At 42.5% G+C, this 6,018-nt stretch overlaps 1 protein-coding gene across 1 annotated transcript in view; it reads left to right on the top strand.

The window, feature by feature from the left end:
• The first annotated feature begins 267 nt into the window (after positions 1 to 267).
• Positions 268 to 6,018, top strand: part of RNF145 (ring finger protein 145) — a 64,176-nt gene continuing 58,425 nt past the window's right edge. Inside the window, exon 1 of the mRNA XM_024768050.1 lies at positions 268 to 351. The gene's annotated coding sequence lies outside the window, so the exon portion shown is untranslated. The remainder of the gene's footprint in view (positions 352 to 6,018) is intronic.

Genomic DNA, 6,018 nt, shown 5'->3' with positions numbered 1-6,018 from the left:
GCAGGTAAGTATGGGTGTGAGCGCGTGTGGCTCCTGATGTTTGGGGAGTGTGAAAGAGCACGTGTCAGAATGGCGCGTGTCACAGTGCGCGTGCAGATGTCGGCGTGGTAAGCGTCTCCATTGCGGCTGGAGCCCGCCTGTGTGGGCTGCGGGAGGCTTGTGTCTCCCGCCCACTTACCGGAGGCGGCGCGGGAACCACCCGGCCAGAGAGACTGCGAGTGACCGCGTGTGCGCGCGCGCGCCCGTGCGGGGGAGGGGCGCGCCTTTGGGCAGGCGAGAGAGCCGGGGAGTTGCGGAGTCCGTCTGTCCGCCGGCGGCGCTGCCCCGCGGGGAAGGAGGCCGCAGCCTGAGGTGACCGAGCTGTCCGCCCCGGCCGGCCCATTTTTTTTCTGCCCTCCCCTCCCGGGGCCCAGCTTAGAGCCCCCTTTCCCGGCTCCCGGGCCTTGTCTTCCGCGTTTCCACCCTCCACCCTCCTGGAGGTATCTCTTATCTCCCCCGGCATTCCTAAGATGCCCTCACTCCGAGCGCTCCCCCATCGCCTCTCCAGTACCCCATTTCGGGGCCTTTTCTAAGCCCCTTCCTGAGCTGCCCCTTTCCTAGCTGCTCCTTTCTAGCTCCTTTCTTCCAGTTCCCACTTCCAACTTTCCTTCTTTTTCGTTTTTGTCCACTTTGCTCACAAGCTTCCCTCCCTGTTTTATTTCACCCTAGTCTTCTTCGGTTTACGCAGCCCCAAACTCAGCTTCTCCCCTTTCATTCGGTTTGAGGTTGTTTGGGGGTGCGGAAAGGCCTGCCAAGTCATTCTTCAATTGGGGACCCATTTGCTCTGCATCGCGTCTGTCAGTCCTTTTTTTACAGTAAAAGGGGTCCTCATCCCTTTTTGTCCCCATCGCTTCCTCTCTCGTTTGCCATCCTTTCTGCATCCCCCTCCACTTATGCTTTTACCAACCAAGGACCCCGAGACCCTTGCCCTCCTTCATCAGTGGGTCCCCTGTCTGTTCAGGGATGAAGAACTTCGCCCGTGTCTTCCTTCAGAATCTTTTTGGTGCGTGGCGCGGCGGAGCCAGCACCCTTGGCTAGACAGGAGGGGAGCTCCCTGGCACGGGCCTCTCTCCTGGCAGAGTTTTTGTGGACGTAATCCCTTAGCCCCGCGGCAGCGCCTGCTTTGCAGCGAGCTGGGTTGGGGTTACTATAGTTCAAACGCAACTGAGATCAGCAGGCGTGGGGGGCGGGGGAGGAGGTGCGGGGAGAGAGGAAGGGGGCTTTGCAGTGAGAAGGCATCAAAGATTAATGGATGGCTTTGCATCTCAGTCTGCAGTAAACAGGAAACTAGTTTGAAAGGAAAGGAGAGGGACTGTGTGTCTTTTTATTTTTTAAAATACGGACTGTGCAGTTCTGGTGAATCTTGAATCCTGCCCAAAGGATGAGCTGTCGGTGCTGCAGTCATGACCCAGGCTGAGTGCCCAATGACAGAGATAGCAGTTTTTATTTCCTCTGTCTGGCTGCTTAAGTTGAAGGCTGGCCCTTGTATTCAGAGTGGACTCCCTATCTTTGTCGATTTGGAGATGACCAGAAACCACAGAATTGCTAGTAGTTTATGTGGAAATCAGGTACATACAAAGTTAGCTAGCAATGAGTGGGAGTGGGGAGGACCAGCTATATTTAAAACGTGTGCCAATGCTTATGTAAGAAGTGCGTTCTTTTCACTGGTATCTAAGTTTTTGGCTGAGTTTACTTATGATTTTAGGTTTTTGCTCTGCCCTCTGACATTTTCAGGGATATGGACAGCCAGAAAATCTGTCTTTCTGAAGATTGGCTTTAGCTGATGGTAGAATTTTGTTTTGTTTTTCAAATTGGATTGGACAAAGAAAGGGGATTGATGATGAATGATAGTTTTTCTTCTGTGCTGAGGGAAAAAGGTGTAAAAACTTTCGGCATTAAATTATCTGATACTCTACTGAATAATTTTAAATTGGATTACATGGCATTCTTTGTTTTGTCCAGGAGATGTGAATTCTGTTCATTTTTTGGGTAAGATAACATTTTCATTTCTTTTTCTTATTTAACATAATTCTTCAGCAGATGAGAAGAGCTATGACTTTAAACTTAGGTTTTTTCAAATTGTTGATGATTTGTTTGATTTCTTCATATTCAAAACCAAAATGTAGTGTTTTCAGGGAAGTGTAGAATGAGGCCCCCTGTGTGTCCTAACCACAAACGTGAAGGATGAACTGTGCAATGTTATACTTGTACAGGACATTCTTGTGTTTGTAAGTAGCAATTTGCTGCTTCCAAGCCTGGGAATGTCATTTAATGAAATCGTTTGGTCCTCTTTTTGGTTAGCTTTTGTTGAGCCTTTTTTTTTGGCTGTTATTGGAAAGAAAGGATGGATTTTTTTTTTTTAAAGCTGTTTCACTGTGTAAAGCACCTATGAGTCGCATTTAGTTTTCATTACTTTCTGAGATGGTGTGGTGGAGTGTTACTTTCCCAGTTCTTTCCACATTTCAAGGAGGAAATTTAAAAATCATGCACATTTGTGACCTCCTAGAGGGGTGGGATAGGGAGGGTGGGACAGAGACGAAAAAGGGAGGAGATATGGGGATATGCGTATACGTATAACTGATTCACTTTGATATAAAGCAGAAACTGGTGCACCATTGTGGAGCACTTATACTCCAATAAAGATGTTAAAAAAAAAATCATGCACAGAAAGCAAAATGTACGTAACTGAACAAGGCAGGAGGTATCTTATAATATTTGGCTTTAGAGAGTGTCAGGCCTTTGAATTTTCTTTGCCTTCAGCTCTTGTGCTTATTTTCGAGGCTTATTTGGTATTGTTTTGGTTTTAAGAGAATTTTGAGCTCCCTCTGACTTACAATATGCTCATTAGCACTAACAAATCTAAGGAAAAGATAAATTAGGCTTGAACCAAACATCTTAGTGGTATAATAATCTCTTTACCCCAGTAGAGAAGGCTCCATTTTTATTTCATGTTTTTAAGTTAGTCATTTGGCATGTGTGAGTGATTTCAGGTATCTGCAAGTAAGATATATTTCAACATTTTGTTTAGGTGTTGGTTTAGTGTGTGGTGCTGGAGTGTGGTGTATGGTATTTATCTGTGATGGTCACCACCCTATCATGTGGCACTTCTGCTGTAGAAAGGTTCAAAATGTGTTTTTTTTTCCCCCCTCTTTTGTTTCCACAGCTCTTGTGGGTAACATTTTAGATTTGGTTTTCTATGTGTTAAATTTGTTTCCTCCATGTCCCTCCCTATACATGGCCAGTTTGCCAGCGATGTACTGAAATATCACTCATATACAGAAATAAATGAAACATTTAGTAAGCAATATATTTGTTATTAAAGGGGATATTTCGTTCTCTGCAGGCAGTAGAGTTTAGGGATCTGTCTTGGATGTTCTTCTGTATCAATAGCTTTAGGAACCCAAGATTTTCTTTTTATTCTTCTGTTTGTGAGGCAGGAGTAGTGGTAATTAAGAGGGAATGTATACCATTCTGATAATGGCCTTTTGTAATAGAAATATGATCCTCTGTAAGAACTGGGAGCTTTTTTCCTTAGCATTTCAAATTTTGATTTCTAATGCAAGATTGGTTTAAATTTTTTCTTTACCCCTGTAAGAGCTACAATAAATAGTGAAGTGGGCACAGTTAAAAATAACGAAAACATTAAAAACGTACAAAGGCTCTAAGTCAGATGAAATACATATGGACCACGAATATTTTAAATTTATGTATGTATGTATGTATTTATGGCTGCGTTGGTCTTTGTTGCTGCGCGCCGGCTTTCTCTAGTTGTAATGAGTGGGGTCTACTCTTTGTTGCGGTGTGCAGGCTTCTCATTGCGGTGGCTTCTCTTGTTGCGGAGCATGGTCTCTAGGCCTGCGGGCTTCAGCAGTTGTGGCTTGCGGGCTCTAGAGCGCAGGCTCAGTAGTTGTGGCACGTGGGCTTAGTTGCTCCGTGGCATGTGGGATCTTCCCGGACTAGGGCTCGAACCTGTGTCCCCTGCATTGGCAGGTGGGTTCTTAACCACTGCGCCACCAGCAAAGCCCTGGACCACAAATATTAACTCAGTAATTGTCTGTTTTTGTTGTTGTTGTTACTTACAGAAGCAGTAGTGATTTATACTGGATTCTAGAATATGGAAAAATACTTTTCCATTATAGAATAAAGCCTTTCAGTGATATTTTTACCTAGGTCCAGTCACACTGGTGACTGGTGGTTTGTGAGAAAAATCTATCATTTGTGTACTTTGTTTTTTGCGGTACGCGGGCTTCTCACCGCTGTGGCCTCTCCCATTGTGGAGCACAGGCTCCGGACGCACAGGCTCAGCGGCCACGGCTCACGGGCCCAGCCGCTCCGCGGCACGTGGGATCTTCCCGGACCGGGGCACGAACCCGTGTCCCGTGCATCGGCAGGCGGACTCTCAACCACTGCGCCACCAGGGAAGCCTCATTTGTGTACTTTGAAATGAACCCCAAGAGTGCATTCAGTTATCAGTTTGACCACCAGAGTAAGTAGTTACTTTCTGTGTATTTCCTTAAGTCATCTAGTTAGATTAGGCACATTACATTACACTTTTTACCAAGAATTTATTTTTTCGAGTTGGCTGCTCCCCACCAAATAATACATGGGTATACTGAAACATTTGGCAAACAGAAAAAGATAGAGGGGAATAAAAACCACTCCAGGGCCACTGTTGGAAGGATGTTAATGTGAATATTTTGGTGTATTTCTTCCCAGAATATATATTTTTTTCTTTATGATATCATGAGCTTTGAGAAATTTAGGTTCCTAAATGGCATAATTTGTAATAAATGTTGATTAGAGATTTTATTTCTGAGTGCTTTTTTCTCCTTAGGACACAGCTATTTGGTTGTGATTCTCTCACAATATTATCTTTTTCTTATGTAGGAAAATTATTAAAGCAGTCTTGTTCTTTTAAAGTAATCAGAATTATAGTTCTTATTTATAAAAATGTTAATTCTACATTGATAGGATATACATAACATTTGGGTAGTGGGAATGATATATAATAAATCAATTTTTAAGTGATTGAAAAACTTATATTAATCGTTTGCTAAGTTGAGCTGCCTTTTTTTACCCCAGCTATCTGAGCTAGGAAGCTATGAAAATTAGAGGGTGAAATGGAAATACTGACAAATATTTAACCATAGCATAGCAATCTGTCACTATAATTTTCTTCAGAAATCAATGTTTTCATTTGTCCTGTAATGTCTGAAATTACTGCCAAAGCTAGAAGAGTGTTTTGCTTTCTCAGCAAAGTTCTTAAAAGAATATTGTCAGAGCCAACAATCTAGAATTATCATTAGTCCTAAAATTGTCCTTTACCACTTTAGTTTGTTCTGTTCTCATGTCTATAATTCCTTGGATTAATTTGCAGCTGTATCATATAAAGCAGTATTACGCCAAATTGTCCTTTTAAATAGTAGATTGTCTGGGAGATCCTTCATTTCCTTTCTTTTTTTTTCTTCTCCCCATTCCACCACTACTAATCAACAGCTAAGCAAAGACACAGGCTGCAGACTCACAATGCCTGACTTCTTCCATGTGCCAGCATGTTTGTGTATCAGGGGAAGAATTTAATGAGCTTTTTCCTACTTTGAAGGCAGATTGTGGGAATTTCAGACTAAGAATTTAATTTTAATGATTCAAGGAAACAATATTGCAAATAATGTTATCTTTACCTATATCATGAGTTCTCTGAACTGTATCTATATCACGTAAATTCAGTACTTCAGTTTTGATTTTAAGTAATAAGGAAAAGGATAGACTACGAGAAGCTGTGTGCTAAATGTGCAATCATGAAATTCTTATTGAATAACTTAGGCTTTTTCATGTAATAACTATTTAAAATTTGCCCTCTTTTTTAAAAGCTGCATAAATCTCAAAGATCTTTATAGGAGTGAATTTTTCTTTTCAAGGTAATTGGACAAAGGTTACAGTATTCTTATAGGGTGTTTTGTTAAATGCCTAAATTTGGAA

Source organism: Neophocaena asiaeorientalis, unplaced genomic scaffold (assembly GCF_003031525.2).
Source record: "Neophocaena asiaeorientalis asiaeorientalis breed wild unplaced genomic scaffold, Neophocaena_asiaeorientalis_V1.1 scaffold1091, whole genome shotgun sequence".
NCBI classification, from domain to species: domain Eukaryota; kingdom Metazoa; phylum Chordata; class Mammalia; order Artiodactyla; family Phocoenidae; genus Neophocaena; species Neophocaena asiaeorientalis.
This window is presented reverse-complemented; position numbering and strand designations above follow the sequence as displayed.